Raw genomic sequence first — 20,163 nt, 5'->3', positions numbered from 1 at the left:
GATTAAAATGCAACAGACACGCCAGGAAGCGTTGCCAGCTGTTGCCCAAATGTGCGTAACAAAGAGCCGCTGCAATGAGCTGCTCTTGTTCACACACTTAATCATATAATTCCCTACACTCACACACTCAGACAAACACACTCACACGCACGATTTACTTAGTCATGTGCACTTAATTATGCTTGCCTACTGTTGTGCGTTCGGGTAATTGAATTTGAATAGCATTGCAGTGTAGGGTCAATTTTATTGCTTTTTTCCTCGAATTCGAATTCCGTTACATTCTATCGAAAATTTGTTTCGCAGCAAATATGAAATTAATGATGCGATGAGCATGCTGCGTTTGATTAGCCAGATTAGTTAATATAAAACTAGCGGAAATTGGAAAACGTTGAATGTTATTTGATTCATTACATTTAGTTTTCAGTGAAATTTCGACAAAATGTGAAAGCTGTAACGAATGCGAGTCGTTGCTTTATCATTACTTGTAAAATTAAAAAAAAATCCAAAAATTTAGTATTTGCATTAACTTTAACAATTTTTAACGATTTTTTATGTAGTAAACCACCTATGAAAGCTCAAATTGTGAAAGCTCATATTGTGAAAAGTTCCAACATTTTATTTTTTCCGTGCAGACTTAACAATTTCTAAAGAATTTTTATTTAGTAAAGCACTAATGAAAGCTCAGATTGTGAGAGCTTATGTTATGGAATCTTCATTGTATGCTTTTTATAATGATTTTCGTTTGATCACTCTGAGTTAGAGTGAAATACACGACAAATTTTGCTCTTACTTCTTCCAAAAACTTCTGAAATCCTAAAAAATGAAAGCTAAGATTGTGAAAGCTTTCTTTTATATTTTTTATAATTATTATTACTTATACTACACCAAATTAACATACAAAATTCCGCACGTGTCGTTTTTTTGTTCTATAAACTTTCTTAAATTACTTACAGCACGAAAGTAAGCGAATTCGCCGCTTTCTTGGCATATATGAAATAACTAATGTATTTGTAACAGTTTGAACAGGAAAAGTTAAAAGAGTACTAGCGAATTACAAACCAAAAGCAGCAGATGCACCACCCTTATAAGAAAATAAAAGTGATAGCATCAAAAAATAAAGCTTGCTGGAAAGCTTTAGGCACTAACAGGTTTATTTTATATCAGTTGAATTGAAAATCTGCATATGATTGATAGCTTTATTTACTGGCCAAAGCTATCAGAAATGTAAAAGCTTTTATGGTGAAAGCTCCGTTTACGTAAAAAAGCATAAGGAAAACATAAATGAAACATTATTTACTGACCAACGCTTTCATAAATATGAAAACTTTAAAGGTGAAAGCTGCATTTATATTAAAATTTTTAAAGAAATCGTATTGTATAAGGTATTTTGTCAAAAAACATAAGCATAACATTATTTAGTGGCAAAATCTATCAGAAATATAAAAACTTTCATGGTAAAAGCTGCTTTTGTATAAAATCGTAATATGTAAAGCTTTTTTATCAAAAACAAAAAAAAAAAGAATATTGTTTACTTCCAAAAGCTCTGAAAAACATGAAAGCTTCATGGTGAAAATTTTATTAGTATAAATAGCTTAAGGAAATCTTGATGTGTAAAGTCTTTTTTATCCAAAACACAAATATAACTTTATTTACTGCCGAAAGCTGTAAGAAATATGAAAGTTTTTATAATGAAAGCACAACTTTCATAAAAAGCTTAAGGAAATCATTATGTAAACAATATTTTAGCAAACCCACAAACAGAAATTTTTATTATGCCGAAAGCTTCCAAAAAATAGTAAAGCTTTTATGGTGAAAGTTCCATTTGTATAGAAAAGCTTACACAAATCGAAGAATGCAAAGTATTTTATCAAAAATATAAACAAAAAATGTTATGGAAGCTGTTTGCATCAAAGCAAAATCTTTTTAGATAGAAAAACTTTGAAATTGTGAAAGCTTTTGCATACAAAACATTACAATATAGAATATTTGATATTTTGTAACATAAAAGTTGTTAATATAATTGAATATGTAAGCTTCTTCCATATGCATTTGGTCACAGAAAAGTGTGCACACAGGATAAGTTCAGAAAAAAAGTGCGTCTTAATAAGTGAAAGCTTTTCTCATTCAATAAAATATACCCTAGTGCCCAAAAATTAAGTATAAAAACCGTGATTTCTTTAGCTCCTGGCAAGCCTCTATTTGCAGCTAATTAGCACAGTCACACTTGAGTGAAAATTCTATACCAAAGTAATCCACCCCGTAATTCAACCGCCGAAAGTCAAATAAATCAGAAAGTCAACTTGAAGTGCTTCCTTCTAGCCCCCACTACTGACATTTAATATTCCCTTTCAGCCGTTCTCTATGTTTATTTCGTTCAAGCCCTGTTTTTCGACGCAAAACAATAATAAAGTGACAGTCAAATGCCGCGCGGTAGCATCCGGTTCAACCCACACCCTCCACCAACTACTCGCCTCCGCCCACAAACCCATTTCAAACACCACAACTTTTGACTTCAGGCACTTTTGGTTGCTCATGCTCATATGTGGCTGCCGTTGTTGCTACTGTTGTTGTTGGCACGATTTTAATTATGCCACTCGGAGAGTGAGTTTAAAAATGAAACCGAAAAAGCATGAAAGTCAACCGAAATTTAACAACAACGACAAAAATAAATAAATAAAGAAGTCTTTGATTTTGTTTATGCGCTTGTAGATGTGTTTGTGTGTGTGTGTGTGTGCCTTTTTCCAGCAAAAGGCGCAAAATGTGTTTGGTATTTGCAGGTAAAGCCCATGTTGTTGTTGCTTTTGCATATGTGCGGTTACGAGCATGTGCTTTTTAATATGCACACACGCACATACACACACATGCGTTTTCAAAAATAATATGAGTGCAAAAAAATAGGAGTTTCTCTGTTCTTTTTTTCTGCTGAACAAAAACGCCAAAATAAACAAACGAAGCGTGTTTTTAGGCGCTAAAGCGGCTGCCAGGCGCAATGCAACATATGTGCGGACACAAAGCAGCTTTTAGGATTTTCATACAAAATTGCGGTTGAATGGTTGTGAGTGAGCCGAAGTGTGGTGGAGAGCGGTGGAGTGACGTGCAAGTGGTCTGGAGTGGTGTGTGATTATTAGCGAGTGGCATAAATTGAGTTGGAGTGGGAGAAAGAGTAGGTAATGCTGCCACGTCGTTTCGTAAGCTTTTAAAAGGCTCAGAAAAAGTTAGAAAAACAAATTAAAATAAAAGAAAAAAAAGAAAGAAATCCGAAGTGCATCAAACCAAAACTAAAAAAATTTTACAAAAATTATTCAAAAAATTAAAATTAAAAAAAAATCAGTTAAAAATTAAAAACTAAAATGTTAAAAGGGTTAAAAGAAAACTATTACTAAAATATTTAAATAAAATATTCGTACATATGTATATTTTCGCTTTTAGATTTCAAATCAAAAATTTTTATATTTAAAATAAATTTGAAATTAATAAAAATAATAAATATAAATTTTTTTCTAATAAATTTAAATTTCGAACAATTTTTTAGTAAAATTAAATTTCGAAATTAAAAAAAAAAATAATTACAAATTTTTTTAACAAAATTATATTTCAAAACTTTTTTCCATAAAAATAAATTTTAATTTAATTTAAAAATAAATTTTAATTTTCTTTTTATGAAAGAGAAAATAAAAATAAGTTTTAAATGGTTGGCATTTCGAAAATATGTTTCGCAGTAAAACTCTACCCAACTCAATTTAATCACACCGCTTATCCCGTTGCCACTTTTTCGATATCCTGTTGCTTCTTCAAAAGCCTCTCTCACACACCTATCCCCACACCTTTCATAATTTTTAATAATTTTTTCGTCAACATAAAGCCAATTATTCGCCGCATACCGCAGCGCACATCAAAGCAGAAATAAATAATACAAAAGAAACGTAAATTCCCGTTGACAAGCTGGTGGAAATTCAAAGCTGCTCCACCCACACACGCACAACCACACGCATTCAAGCAAATTTCATATTTTCCGCAAGCCTTTTTCATTAAAATGCTTTTTGTGACAGCTCTACCTGTGAAAATATACTGGAATGCATGCCCCACCCCGCAAAGTATGCGCCAACCAATAAAGGTGGCACAAAGCGCGCAAAAACGGGATAACGCGTTGAGAAGAGAATTTAAAAATCTAAATAAAAATAACGCAACCAGCTCCATCAGCAGCTGCCCCGCGGCATACTTTTTTATCGCATGCAATTTATTAAACGCAGCAAATATTTCGGGTGTCGTTATGAAAGCATTTCGCGCTTATTTTTAGTGCCACATTTCACTGTGCATGTTTTTCGGATAATTCTTCGCCATGGCAACCCGCGAGCGGGCGCACGCACGCCAGCTGTTCGGCGTGGCATTCGCACAACATTGCCGTGGCCGCCGCCGGAAATATTTATTACATTGAAAATTGTCAAACTTTGCAGCAATAGCGTTGTTGTTGTTGGCTGCTCAACGCGTTAAATCGTCGCGAATTAGCTGTTTTTACTGTTGTTGCTTTAATTTTTGTATTTTTTTATACTTTTGGCACATAAAAAGCGATTGCCGGTAGTTTGTAAAGATTTGCTTTTGAAATTTTCTCTAATAAAAACGTCTTAAAATCGGCCAAAGTGGATTAGGAAATAGCTAGGAAGTTGGGCAAATAAATTCAAGTTATTTGGCTGCAAGCAGTATTTTTATGGCGAAAGTTGTTGAAGCTTGCCTAATATGAGAAAAAAATTAAGAAATAACGGTAATGTTGCAACTCACAAAATGAATAAAATTTAATGGCGGTCGCTTTAAATAATTTAAATATTTAAAATTTAAAGAATTTGTGCAGAAAGCCGGAGAGCGGTAGAAATGTGTCAGAAAACGTACGTAAATAACGCTCTTGAACGTTTAGCAGGTATACCTTTAGGCGCTTGAAGTTACTTGGGGGCCTTCGGCCTTAGCACAACAACGGGTTACTATATACGTTTTAGTTTTGCTTAAAACAGGTCACAGAAGAGTTATTGATTGTAATTTGAGAAAAATGCCTAAGAATACGTACATTCAGCACTGCTAAAGCATACTTTTAGGCGTCTCAAATGCAATGGAACTTCTCAAGCAAACAGTAACTAGTAAGTAATGTTTTTATCACATTTAAAATAGATGAGAAAGCATTAGAGGCCCAAGAGTTAACTAAAATACATCGAAAATAATAAACTAGAAATCAATAAAGCATACTTTTAGGCACCTGAAAACTCTCAAAAACCGTCTCAGGAGACTAATAGCTGTTAAATACCGTTTTCACCACTTATATAAAGCCATTAGTATATAAAGCCTAAAATACCGACCAAACTAAAATAAATTGAAATAACTAATTTAAAATTGAGACTGGCATACTTTTAGGAGCACAGTATAAAAAGTGATAGTTATCAGGTAATTACTGCTCCAAAAACGAGCATTGCCGCAAAAAACAATATTTTAAATTTAGTGAGAGTTCGCTTGTCATTAAAGCAAGCATACATTTAGGAGCCATAACTTAAATTGGATTTCTCAGTTAAACAATGATTAACTAACAGTTTTTTTTATTATCATTAGTATATAACGCCAAAAACACCCCAAAGTGACTCACTATTTTGAAATAATTAAATTAAAATTCAGACAAGCACACTTTTAGGTGCTGAGTACGAAATTTGGATTCCGCAGGCAATAAACGGGCTAAATAGCACATTTAAACAGAAAAAATTATTGTAAATCTACTGAAAACACATTTGGTGTTAAGGCAAGCATTGATTTAGGAATCTCGAATTTTCAGGCCTTTCAAATCCGATATAGAGCTTCATAAGCTCTAAAACTACATACAAAATTTTAGGTTATCTGCATCACTGATCCAAAAACAAGCAACAAATTTGTTCAAAATCGACAAAAATACATTTAGTATTTAGATAAGTATACATTTAGGAGTCAGAAAATTTTGGCTTTCAATTTCGGTATAGATAATAGTTAAAAATGTACTGTACTCTCTACATCATCGGTCTAAAGACGAGCATTTCAACAAAAAATAATTGAAAATATAAAGCAAAAATATCTAGCACTAAGCCAAGCATACATTTAGGAGAACAAACATTCTAGGCTTTTAAAATCCGTTATAGAGCTTTATAAGCTTTGAAGCTATACAAAAATATACCGAATTTTCTAAAGTTTTTTTTTACAGTTTTCCTTATTTTTTATCGCTCATTTGTGTAGTCTTCCTTAATGCCTTTTTATCTTCTTTTTTCTTTTATTCTTCGGAAATTTATTGCAAATTCACGCAACTCAATCACATAAAGCGCACATTACCGAGGTTGAGTATTAAAAAATTTGCCTGCTATTTACAAATTTACCGACAAATCTACAGCAGGGATCAAGTCAAAGCAGTTGATACACAGAGCAAAGGTTAAAGGTCACTGCTGGTGTAAAGCAAATTATTGGTTTAATGGAAAAGAGAAGTGAAAAAAGAGCGAAAGTGAAATAATGATGCACAAAGAACGAAATAAAAAGATTTTTTAATATTTCTTTTTGTAAGAAGAAAGGAAGGGAGTGATATAAATTACAACGTAAATCTTTGATAATGCCAGCAACAACAACCACATCAACATTAAGCATATTGCCTATAAGCCATGTAAGCAACAATGAGCTGAGAAGTGGCGGCAGAAATGGAGAAAAGATAACAACAACAAAAGCAGTAGTAATTTCAGAAGTCGATAGCTTTGCTTATGACCAACGCAAGCTCACTACCACCACTACACGCATTGTAATATAGTAATTTTTATTGCCATTTTGTATATTGTTTTTATTTGGCGACCGCTTACCACTACACTAACGTTAGTTAAATGTTATGCATGTAACGGTTTGCACTGCAATACCCACGAGTATGAACACACACGCATACAAACGCACATACACATACAGGGAAGCTGAAGCCAATACCCACAAGCGCAAAAGGCACAGCGGGCAAAAAGGGCTCATATACATATTTACACACACATTCACATAGATGGGCAAACCCACTCACACCGCCGCAGCGTAATAAAGAAAAACTGTAAAGCATTTATACTAAATGAAAATCGTTGTGTTAAGTGAAAATGAAATAACAAAGCAACTGAAGCAGCCAACAAGGATACTCGAAGCTGTGGCATGACCCAGCGGCCACCTAAGGCCAGCTGTATAAATATCCCAGTGACCCTGAGTGCCGTTTGGCTTGACTTGCAATCTATTTGAGGGCGAAAAAAGGCAGATAACAAAAGCAAACAGACACATATGCAGATATGTATGGATGTATGCATGTATGTAGTTATGTATTTATATATGCAAGTGTTGTAAGCATTTGTGTGTGTGATTTTACATTTCGCTAGAGAATTATTGAAAATGCGCATAAATGAAAATTTGTTGACCTACAACCCAAAGCACAGCCCACGCAGGCACATATACATATACACACACACAGAGTGGAAAGGGACGAAAAGGGACTAGAAAAATATGTCGTAAGAAAATTGTGTCCCTACAAATCAGCTTTAGCTTATAGTTCAGTTTTTGGCCGATAGAAGGAAAAAGTCAGCATCAAGTAGCCGCATGACTGGCAGGCTGGCATACTTTGAGGCGCGCATGCAAGCAAAACTTGTACAATATTTAAATACAATAAGCAAATGTTTTCTTTTTTAAGTTCGGTCATACATACAATTCTTCTGCTATCACTTCTTATACTATTACAAAAAGAAAAAAATGTATGTGGGCTACTATATATATTGTATATATACTTATGTGGCGATGTATTTCTTATTATTATTCTCGCCGGACCTTTCGACTCCAAAGAGCTGTTTATAGACGAAACTAAGTCCATTTTAGAAAGTCAAAATTTGTTTTATATTATCACAATAAAATATTTATTTATTGCAAAGCGGATAACTCGTCGGGAATGGACACATTTTGATAACTTGATTGCCTGTGTTTGGGTGCCTTGGTATATTTCGTGCCTTTTACAAAGTGTTTATGTATGTATGTGTTTATGTTTTACGGTCTACAGAATTGCTGTAAATAAATGTGTTTGTACGCTTTATGCTATATCAAAGCGCTTGTGAATGTATATTATTTATGGAAGAAGAAAATTTTGAGGCATATCTGCTTTTGAGAGGAAATTATTATGTCCTTAAAGTACGCTAGTGTTCATGAGAATAAAAAAAAATACATAACTGATGATTATGGATTTTAGGAATTCATAAATCAACGGTAAAATTAATACTTAGACCGAGTGAATGGGTTTGCTAAGCTCCCCAAATGGAAGATAATAAATGAAGGAGAGCAAATTATGTCATTGAACACATTAAATCAAGCAGATTTCAGCATAAAATCTTCATTTTAGAAAATAGCAAATCGAAACCGATGACCACATTAACTCTGGAATCGAATTAAGGCGGGTTACATAGTGGAGCCAACAGCTCTCAAAGCGCCAAAGAGAAAAATCATAATAAATGAAGATAGTTATGCTTGGATTTAGGCTATATTCTTAAGCTCTTTCAGAAAAAGGCTGCTTTCGGGAGTTCAAAATATAAAAACATGGTTTAAAAAAGGTTAGAGGCAAAATGTATTGAAAAACGAGAACAAAAACGTAATTCTGAAATTACAAAATATTTAAAAATTAAAAAAAAAAAACATTTGGTTTCAATGGGAGCTATAAATACAAATAACAGTATCCAACGAAAATAAAAAAAAATTAAAAATGCGAAAAAAATAAAAAACGTAAACAGAAAATATTATTATTATTATTATTTTTTTTATATTTTTATTCAGAACATCTGAATTGAAAGCTTACAAAACAACATAAAAATCAAAAATTTTAAAATGTTTAAGATTTTAAAAGAAAAAAATATCAAAACAAAAATTATTTTAAAAATTGAAAAAATTAAAAATAAAAAAGATCGTTTAGAAAAAATAAAAATATGCAATTTTTTAAAAAAGATGCAAATTTTTATTTTTTACCAAGTAAGAAACTAGCAAAAATTTAAACAAAAAAATTAAAACAAAATGTTTTTATTTAAAAAAATTTAGAAAAGTCAAAACTTAAAAATTATATTAAAAATTCGGAGCATTTTTTAATTAATAAAAATATCAAGCAAAAACATTAAAATTTTGAACGTTGTTAAGAAATTAAAAAGAAATAGTTAACCAAAAACTTTAACAAAAAGTTTAAAAATTTAATGTTTTAACTATTATTTTCAATAAATTTCTAACTTTTTTATAAAAGAAATTAAAAAAAATTCTATAAAAAACAAAAAAATATTAACAAAATATTATTAAACTATTTCAAGATTATTTAAACAAAATTTAAAACAAAATTAAAAATTAAAAAATTATAATTTATAAAAATTTCTAACTTTTAATAAAATTGCAAAATTTTTACGTTTTTCAAAAACCTTGAAAAAAAATTATATAAATAATAAAAAAATTTTGAAAAACATAAAAATAAAAGTTTTAATATAACTATTACTGTAAAAAATTTTGTAACTTTCATCTAAAAAATTAAAAGTATACGTGTACATATGCATACAAAATTAAAAAAAAAAAAACAATACAAAAAATTAAAATTTTGAAGATTACTTAAAAAAAATTAAAAATAAAGAAAAAATAATAAAAATTATGATAGATTTGTCTTATAACATTTCTACATCTTTTCTAAAGGTTTAAAACAATTTTTAAAAACATAAAAAAATTATATTTTAAATACTCTCTAGCTAAAAAATTAAAAACAAACAAAAAATAAAAACTAAAAACAAACAAAAAAAATAAAAAAATTAAAAAAAAATATGAAAGTTTGTTTTAAAACATTTCCTAGCTCGTTTCTAAAAACTTAAAAAAAATAAAAACAATACAAAAAAATAAAAAATTTAAATATTTCTCTAGCTCATTTTTTACCTTCTCGCACAAGTTCAAATTAACTGCCTGTAACATAAACATGCACCCTTGCGTTTCCTTCACTTTTCATTTTCCATTTTTGTCATCACTTGCATTTTTTCTATAATTGTTTTTGTTTTTTTTGTTTCGCCACCACTGTGCGCTGACCCAAATTCCAGCAGCGAGTCAAGCCCATGCTCACATTCACTCACTCCAAAAGCAGACAAATAGCTGTGTGAATGCACACAAGCGAACGTGCCGAGCAGTCGCCCCGCCACCGCTCTTCCTGCCGCGCGCAGCGTACATGAAGCTGGAAATTCCTTGTTGCCCTGCCAGCACGCAACCAAACAGGCCAACAGGCGCGCAGCGAGCGAATGAGCTAACAAACAAACAGTGAACTGAATGAAATGTAGTCAAAATGTTATGCAAATGTGCAACAAAAGCACTGCAAAGTAAAGAAAGCCTTCAAATAATTGCTCTTGTGTGTGAGTGAGAGTTGTGTAAAATAGTTTCGACTGCATTTGAGTTAGGGTTCGCTGCCGCTGTTTGACTACAAACATGAATGTGAGGATATAAATTGAAATTAAATTAGAAATGGCATAGTTGGCTGGAGTCGTGAGCTGGCAAACAAAGCGGAGACAGGAAGCAAATGCTGTGTGAGACAGCTGCGCAGGCGTGCGGATTTTGGTGGGAAGTAAAATTTCAAAGCAAAATATCGATGGGAAGTATGTACTCACTATAAATATTCAAAATTATCCAAATTGCGACTGTGCACACATTTCAGCGCCTGGAGATATGTTACAAATTTTGAAAAGCATTCGAATTTTCAGTATTTATAGCAATAATTCTGGAAGTAGAGTAAAATTTAGCTGATTCTGAGTCAATAATTTCTTACACAAAGACTTTTTGAATAATTATTGAAACACTAATAAAATATTCAAACAGTCTAAAGATAGGCTTCAATTTTTTAATTTCGTTAAGGTTTCATAACTGGGGTGAGTAAATTATGTAATTTATATACATATATGTATGTATAAAAATTTTTGTATTTGAAATTTCGTTTTATAAATTTTGAAAAATTTCATGAAATTTCAAGATTATGAATTTTAGAATTTTTTTTAATTACAAATTTTTACTCTTTTTTTGTAAATATGTTAGTCTTGCAACATTTTTCACATATTCTAAAATGTTTTTGCTCGAAACTCAGTTTTTTAAATTTTGAGAAATTATGTGTTTTTGAATACAAAAATTTTAGTCTTATTTTTTCGTAAATATGTTAGCCTTGCAACATTTTTCACATATTCTAAACACAAGCCACAACAATGCATCACTGAATATTTTTTTTATATAATTATATTCAAAAAAAATATTTAACTTTCTTGTTTTTTCAAAATTTTCCGCCTGTCAAAAACTGTAAACTAAATTTTCCAAGCCACTGCTCAATCTTAGCTCCAACATCGCCCACTCAATTGAACTCGCACACTTTTGCTGCTAACGATACGCTTCTCATACGCTTGCTTAACAGCTTTTCAAGCAATACGAGCACTTCAAATCTATTTTCATTCCACTTGACTGTTGTGCCGTCTGCGCTTCACTTAACTTTATACACTCTTCATTATGCCGTTTCTTGAAGTCGTTCATGTATATGTGTCTGAATGCACTCGCGCTTCAGATCGACACACAATAAATACATTTTCCTCAAACACTTGAGACACTTTACTCCTTAGTTTTAATCCACTATCGAGCACTTCGACTCTCCGCTGCCTCTTCGCCGGCGTAAAGATTTCATTATGTTACAATGTTCAATTGTTCTGCGGACTATTGCTCCTCTGTGCGCGCGTGTGTATTCTTCTACAACGTCTTTTTCTTCTTCATCTTCGTTTTTATTTGTTTGCTTGCCGCCGCATGACCCAGAAATCAAACTTGATCGACTTTTGTTTGTTGCAAGGCATTCACACACATGTCGCGTATGTGTGTGTGTATGTAGGTGTGCTTGTGTTGCTAGGCAGCTGTCTGCATCTTCACAACGCTCGCAATTGAGTTAAAATTTTATATTATTCTTTAATTTCTGTAAGCTTAATGGCCTCCACTCCGCTTCTCTCGCTCCTCGCCCTCTCTTTTGGTTGGCTGTTTGATCTTTTCACGTTTTTTCTAGGTTTTTTCTGTGTAAATTCGTCTATTTGTTCTGCATGGAAGTTTTCCGTGATCTTTTCAAGCGTGTTCTTTTCAGCTAGCGTAAATTGTTTGCGCGGTGCGTCTGGCTGGCTGGCCGGTGCCTCGCTTTCAAGCTTGCCGCCGCATTCACACGCTTTTGTGGCAGCGCTCTTGTTGCCCATTTGATGTTGTTGTTTGCATTAAATGTCAATTACGGCGCGCTCACGCGTTGCCCTTGTCACGTGATTCACCGTTAAATATTGTAAAGACCTATTCATCTTAAATGCTTTGATATTATCTTTGGAAAGCGTTTGTGAGTGGAATAAAAGTGTTCTTTAAGAGTGGAGAATGGCTGAGCGGCTTAGCAATAGTGAAGGGCATTTGAAAGTTACAGTTAGGCAGATTTGGAATAGTTAATATTTTAAAATATCAAATCCACACATAAATTAATAAAAAAAAATCAATATTTGGTAGATCCGAAAAAAATTTCAGAAAAAAAGTCAGGAAAAAATATAAAAATCATAAAAAAAATTTAAAAAAAAAGTAAAGTTGTAAAAATTTCCGGGCAACAGAAAAAAAATAAATATAGCGAAATATACAAAAATATTTTTTGAAAAACTTCATAGAAAGGTTTTGAAATTTTCAAAACAGTCGGAATGCATATCTTTAAAAATTTATTTAGTATGAGAAAAGTTGTTGAAATTTTAAAATTTTTCAAAAAAAATTTAATAAAAAATAAAGTGAAATACATATTATTAATATTTTCATCGAAATTATAAAAAAATTTTAAAATTTTTTTTAAATTTTACTGAAAAATTTGGATTTTTTTATAATTTTCGGAATATTGTATATATGTACATATGTGTGTTTGTACATACATATGTCTTTAAAAATTCATTGTGAAAAAATGTAAAAAAAAGAATGAATATAAAATAAAATCTTACAAGATTTTTATATAAAGTTTTAGAAATTTTCTGAAAATATTTTCAAAAATGTTATGCAAATAAAGTTGATAATAAATATTTAAAAAAGTAAAATACAAATTTTAATATACTTAATTGGAAGTTTCTGGTTTTGAATTTTTTGGAAAATAGCTTTAAATTTCAATTCAATTTTTTTTTTAATTCAATGTAAGAAAAGTTGTTGAAATTTAAAAAATATTTTCGGAAAATAGTAAAAAAACATAACGAAATATAAAAAAAAACTAAAAAGCAAGTATGTTTGCAAGTTTTCGAAATTTTTGGAATACCTTAAACAATGTGATATAAAAATAGTTGTTGAAACCTGAAAATTAAAATAAAATTAAAAAGTTAACTTAAAATTTAAAAAAAATCATTAAAAGTTTTTAAAATTTTCGAAAATAAAGTTTTTCAAAATATAATATAGGAAAAGTTATTGAAGTTTGAAACATTTTCGAGGCAAGCGTGAATAGTAAATAGATTTTGAAGTTTCATGTAAAGATTTTGAAATTTTCAAAAAATTCGGAAGATATGTATTTCTAATTAGCAGAATGTTTTATTTTTTTCGCTAAAAATTAAAATTTTTTAAAATCTTTTCAATTTGAAGAGAAATTTAAACTGATTTGGTTTTCGCTTCATAATTTTTTGTCATATTTTAATAAACTCTCGTATTTTAATTATTTATTTTTTATATTTACAAAAAAAGAAAAGAAAACGTATTTCAATTTAATTTTTTATATATTTTTTTAATTTTTCTTTGACCGTAAGTTTAAGAAACTCATAAGAGATTTTCTAAATTTCACTCAATTTATCTCTTTACATATTTCTGTTAACCTGCTACCCCAGCCTTCAAACTGAAAGACACGTGAGCTTATAAAAATTAAAAAATAGTAACTGTCAAATTCTGACATTTTCCATTTGCTGCCTGTCAACGCAATATTGAACCATTTCATATAATTTTTAACGATTCCGACGCGAATTGCAAATGTTTTCCCCAATTTTTTTGTTTTTTTTTTTTGGTTTGGTTTAGAAGCAAATGGAGGAAATGATAAATGAGCACACTCAGCTGGCCTAGGATCACGCAAAAAAAGGCAAAAACAAAGTACTTAAATGAAATGAAAAATATGAAAAATCGCCATAAAAAAGTAAGCAGGAATTTCGGGTATGTCAACCTTAGATACGCGGGCAGAGGTGGATCGACAGTGTGACAGCAGAAAATTGTCGCCTTATTGAATATTTCTTGAAGTAGCTGCTAATAAAGCTGTCAGTTTTTGCCATTTCGCAGGCGGACTGCAAGAAAAATCGTTCGTCCGCTTTTTGCGCGTTTGCAGGATGGTCAGTGCTGGCGTTTTTCCCCCTTTCTGCCTCGAAGGATGGCTGCCGAGCGTAGATAATAGATTACTGTCATTACTCGCAAAGCGAAAAATATGTTTTCCACAGCAATTTTATGGATTATTGTGCAACTGTGCGCTGTTTTTACACATTTCTGACGTGTCTTCAGTGCGCTTAGCGTTATTCATACTTTCTAGCGTTTTTTGTTGCTTGCTTTGGCGCACACTTTGACAACTTACTGCTGCTTGACACTGGCACTTGCGCATTTAACCGTTTTATGCGCGCTTGACATGCCAATTGGCAATTTGCATAATCAAAATTATCACAAAACTCAAATTACCGAAATTATTTCGGTGCTTACAACAACAATAACAAGCGTTTGCTGTATGTAGCGCCTACAAGTTCCACGCGTGTAATTTTTCGGCAATTTGGGGTTTTTGTTGTAGTTTAATACTATTTTGTGCAAATTATTGCGCCATTTTGCGCTGGTGTCCCACAGTTCAATTACTTTGGATTTAAAATCATATATTTAGACATGTTGCATGCCTCACCGGTATTTAGCAAAGATTTATGTCGCAATTTTGAGTAATTAAATGAGAATTAGTAACGCAAAGTGACATCAAGTGGCATAATAATTAGCAACAAGCACGAATTGATGTGATAATATGGCAACGCTGGTTGGCAGTTTGGTGGAATATATTATATACATATGCTAATGGCATAGTATACCATAGATACAAGAAATAAATTTTGAAAAAATTTTGTGTATATTTTTTATTATTTAGCGAGTTTTGAAAATTAAAAAAATATTTTTAGTAATTTTAATAATAATTAAAAAACAATATTTTTTTAATTTTTAGCGAGATTTGCAAATTTAAAAAAGTAGTTATTGAAAATTAAAAAAATGTAACTTTTGAAACTAAAAAAAAATTTTTTCTAACTATTTTTTTTTTAATTTAATTTTAATTTCTTCTAATTAATTTTTTTTTAATTTAATTGAATAATAAAAAAAATATTTTTTTGGATTTTTAGCAAGTTTTGAAAGCAATTAAAAAGAAATTAAAATTAATCAATATTAAAAAAAAAAATTAAATTAAAAAAGTATTTTTTGAAAATTAAAAAAAAAATATTTTTTTAATTTTTAGCGAGTTTTGAAAATTTAAAAAGTATTTATTGTGCTCTTCCGATCTTTTAAATTTAATTTAAAATAAAAAAATATATTTCTTGTTTTTTAATTTTTAGCGAGTTTTGAAAGCAATTAAAAAGAAATTAATATTAATCAAATTTTGAAAAAAAATTGCTATATAAGTTTTTATAAAAAGATCAAATAACTAAAATATACATATGAAGCTTTCCGTTGGTTTTTTCACTTTTCGGCAAGTTTTGAAAAATAAAAAAATATTAATTATTCTCAAATTTTATTATAATAAAAAAAATGTTGTAATTAAAACATAGCATTGCAATATGTTTTTTTTAATATTTATCAATATTTGAAAATTAAAAAAAAAAATATTTTCGTGCAAAAAATGTAATAATGAAATATGTATATCATGCAAGTTTATATAAAATTAAAATATTTTTCAAAATACTTACATATCGTGATTTTGTTGGAACTGTAAAAGAGAAAAGATAATAAAATTAGTTAAAATCTTTCAAAATCATTTTGAATAAGAACGTTGGATTTTTAATATAATTTTTAATACTACATATGTATGTATGTTTATGTCTTGCTTATATAGAATTTTTTTTCAATTTTTTTTTTAATTTTTTATTTTTGGAAAAAAGTTGGTATTAAAAGAAAAATTTATTTTTACATTATTTTTTTTTATTTGCCAGGTTACGAGATAATTTTTTTTTCAAATAATTGTAAAATTGATTTATTTTATTTACTATTTTCGAAAAAATTTTTGTATATGTATGTATGTACATATTTAATTTTAGTATATTTTTTAGTACTTTGTCAGGTTAGACAGTGATTTTTTTCCAAAAGTTTTTTAAAAATGATATATTAAAACTGTAATAATATTTTTAATTTTTTTTATTGCTTAATTTTTATTTTTGAAACTTTCAAATTTCGTAGATATATTAACCTCAATATTTAGCATAAAAGGTAAAATTTCAATAAGAGAACAACAACAACCACCCAACACTGGTCTTGAAAGTACACTTGCCTCTCCATTAACCTTAACAAAAAATCTTAAACGGCCATCCAAACCACTTTATGCCGCTAAAACTGGCACTACGTGAATTTTTATTGTAGTTTTCGTATATTTCTTTTGTTTTGTCCATTTTTGCAATGCTGTCTTAAATGGGAGCGATTTTATTTGCTTTGCTATCAGTCAAAAATCTTTCCAACGCCCTCAACAACCGTCAATGGCAATGGAGACTTTCAAGGTCGGCGTATTTGAAGCGAAGAAGTGATGCCAACAAAAAAAATCAAAGAAACTTAAAAGGCAAAAAAAACGCACAGCAAATTAAATTATTCGACAAATATAATTATGCAGCACTCGAAATGTTTGCTCACCATTTAAAGTTAAACAACAACTTACGAAACTAAAAATGGGCAGCACGCGCAGAACTTGGGCAGACAAAAACTTTGGTGGAATTAAGAAATAAAAAAATAAGCATGTACAAAATCACTAAATTAAGAGGAAAAATTAAAAAACTAACATTTTATTAATATCAATTTTTTTCAAAATATACTTTTTCCAAAAATGTTTACCAAAAAATTTAATTTTTACAAAATAATAATATGGAATAATAATAATTAAAAAAATCAACTTTTTTCAAAATATATTTTTTTGGAAAAAAAATACGAAATTCTAAAAAAAATTGTTCCAAATATTTTTTCAAATTTGTTGGATGTTTTCAAAAAAAATTAAGTTTTTCCAATGTTTTTTTTTAATTTTCTATTTTTTTTAATATTCCAAACTACTTTTATATTTCTTTATTTAACTTTTTTTTTAATTTATCTAAAAATTTTTTGTCAAATACTTTAAAGGATTTATTAGTTTTTTCAAAAAAAAAAAAAATTTTTCAAAGTTTTTAAATTTGTTTTGTTTTGTTTAAATTCTTTCAAAACATACTTTTTCCAAAAATATTAAATAATAATAATAATAAAAAAAAATATATATGTTTTTGGGAAAAAAATACGAAATTCTAAAAAAAATTTTTGAAAATATTTTTTCAAATTTCTTAGCTATTTTCAAAAAAAAATTATGTTTTTCGATTTTTTTTTAATTTTCTAATTTTTTTAATATTCCAAACTTGTTTTTACGAATTTATCACTCTACATTATATTTTCTGAAAGGTTTTTACCAGAAAATTTAAATTTTTTTGTCAAACAATTTTTTTCTTTTTCATTTGTTTTGATTAATTATAATTCTCAAAAAAAAGTTTAAAAATGTTCCCTTTTTCCAAAAAAGGCATTCTAATAGTATTTCTAATATATATTTATAATTTTTAAAATATAATTTTTCCAATTTTTTCGAGTTTTTTCTAAAAACAATTTCCAAATATTTTTTGGCATTTATTAGCTTATTTCAAAAAACATTAAATTTTTCTTCGAACTTTCCATTTTTTTTATCCAAATTATTTTTTCTGAATTTATTATTGGAAAATAAATAAAAAAAAATCGAAAATATTAGTCTTTTCTAAAACAAAACTTTTCAAATACTTTTAGCATTTAGCATTAGTTAAAAAATGACCAATTTTTAGGATTTATTAAATTTTTCGAAAAGAAAATTTAAAATTTTCAAAATTTTTGTTTCCAAATTCTTTTTTGATTCATTAAAATTTTCAAAAAAATCAATTTTTAAAATATGATTTTTCCAAAAAAAATTCCAAATTTTACAATTTTTTTCCAATTTTTTGTTTTTTAAATGTTTTGCCTAAATTTTACAATTTTTTTTTAAATTTATTATATTTTTCCATACAAAAAATATAATTAAAAAAAAATCAGACATTCAAAAAAATGCACTGATCAATCGATACACAATTCAATCGATTCTCCACCAGAAGCAATCAGCAATTTGCTCTTGAATTTGCTGCGCGCATTTTTTATGCTCAAGTACCTAACGGAACCCATTCGCATACAAACAACCGTTGATCGAACAAACGAACAAACACCTTGACTGTAGCATGCTGCGTTGGGCGCAGCAATTAATCGACGCCATAAAAGGCTTGAAATTCAGCCACTTCTTTGTTGTTGTTTTTTACCTTATTCGCTGCTGGGGTGTTTTGTATGCATAAGTGAGCATTCAATGCTGACCATTGGCAAAATAAAGCAGGCAAGTAAGTCTACAAAATTCAATTGCATTCCGAAGTATTGACGCGCTACTCAAAAGTCAGCTGATTGCAAGCGTCAATTGCGAGATATGAGTCAACACATTAAGCGGCAGAAATATTTTGTTAATGACAGGAGGCGATAAATGGAATTGGAAATAAATATTTGTACATAAGTCTTCTTTTTGACTATAAAAATCATTAATTTTTTAATACAAAAATATATAAAGACTAAATTCTGAAATTTTAAGTATATTAAAAAAACAAAAAAAAAAATTCAAATAAAAAAAATTTATTCTTCGTTTCTGATTATAAATAAATAATGATTTTTTTATTAAAAAAAATATGTCTATACTTATATAAAGTAAACTCAAATTCAATTATAAAAAAATGCTGAAAATTGGAATAAAAAATTTACCTCAAATAATTAAAACATTATTTTCACAACAACTAAATTACTTTCCTGTCAAAATGCTGTCATCATCTACTCACTTGTTGCTGCAACAACTTCAAAAAAAACACAATTAATTTCAGTCTTAACAAGAAATTCAAGCATTACAAAAACAGTAACAACAGCAACACAGCAACAGCGTGGCCGGCACTTTCAGCTTCTGCTGAGTGACAAATGGTGGATTTTGTAATTAAATTTAATTAAAGCCACAGCAAAGCCACACTACAAACTGTCACATCAATCAAAGCAAATGGAAATGTTCAAAACACCGAAGAGTGCGCGCGAGCGTAATTGAGTCGTAAACAAGCATATGAGCGAGCGGAGAATTCTTGCGACTGCATCACACAGCGCACTGTCGGCGTTTGCTGCAACGTGCAACAAAATTGAAGTGTCAAAATTTTCTTTAAAATATGCAGTTTTGAAAATGCATAGGGGAAAGGGAGAGTGACAAATGAAGTGGCACTTACATACAAACATACATACATACAAAAATGTTAGATATCTTGCGAATGCATTGAGACAGAGGTAAACGGTAGTTGTTGTTTTTGTTTTTATTTGACACTTCTGACAAGCTGTTAAATGACAAATGCACTTCGCACCGAAGTTATAGATATGGGGTGGTATTCTAGAGATTTTTTCATTAAATATATTTAAAATATATTTTCAAAAAAATGTATATAAATGGTCTTTAAATTTTTTATAACTGGAAACAATTGCCATTGATTTTGAAACAGTTTAATGTTTTTTAATACTTTAATCACTTTGTTAATCTTTCAATAAATGAATATTTAAAAAAATATAACACTTGAAATTTTGAGTTTTTGTCTTTTAAAAAAATGTTTTGAAAATTAAGAAATATGTTTTGATTTTTTATCTTTTTTTTTAATACTTGAGATAGATTTTAAAACACATAGAAGTGATTTTTGTTTTTAATATTTGAAAATATTGAAATCGAATTTGAAATATTTTAGATATTTTCAAATAAATTGAAACATAATGTTAAAAGATTTGAATTTTTAAAAATTTTCACTATTTTAATAAATGCAATTTTTTAGTTTTGGAAAT

The 20,163-nt window shown here is 29.2% G+C and overlaps 1 protein-coding gene across 5 annotated transcripts in view; it reads right to left on the bottom strand.

The window, feature by feature from the left end:
* Positions 1-20,163, bottom strand: part of LOC120774208 — a 180,152-nt gene that overhangs the window by 97,665 nt on the left and 62,324 nt on the right. For 4 of the 5 annotated variants that reach the window (XM_040103655.1, XM_040103656.1, XM_040103659.1 and 1 more), the window contains one exon: positions 15,957-15,976. The gene's annotated coding sequence lies outside the window, so the exon portion shown is untranslated. Of the gene's footprint in view, positions 1-13,321; positions 13,357-15,956; positions 15,977-20,163 lie in introns of all 5 variants that reach the window. The other variant, XM_040103657.1, reaches the window with a different exon arrangement.

The sequence above is a fragment of the Bactrocera tryoni genome, chromosome 4 (assembly GCF_016617805.1).
Source record: "Bactrocera tryoni isolate S06 chromosome 4, CSIRO_BtryS06_freeze2, whole genome shotgun sequence".
NCBI lineage: Eukaryota > Metazoa > Arthropoda > Insecta > Diptera > Tephritidae > Bactrocera > Bactrocera tryoni.
Note: the sequence above shows the minus strand (reverse complement) of the source record. Positions and strands in the feature narration are given on the sequence as shown.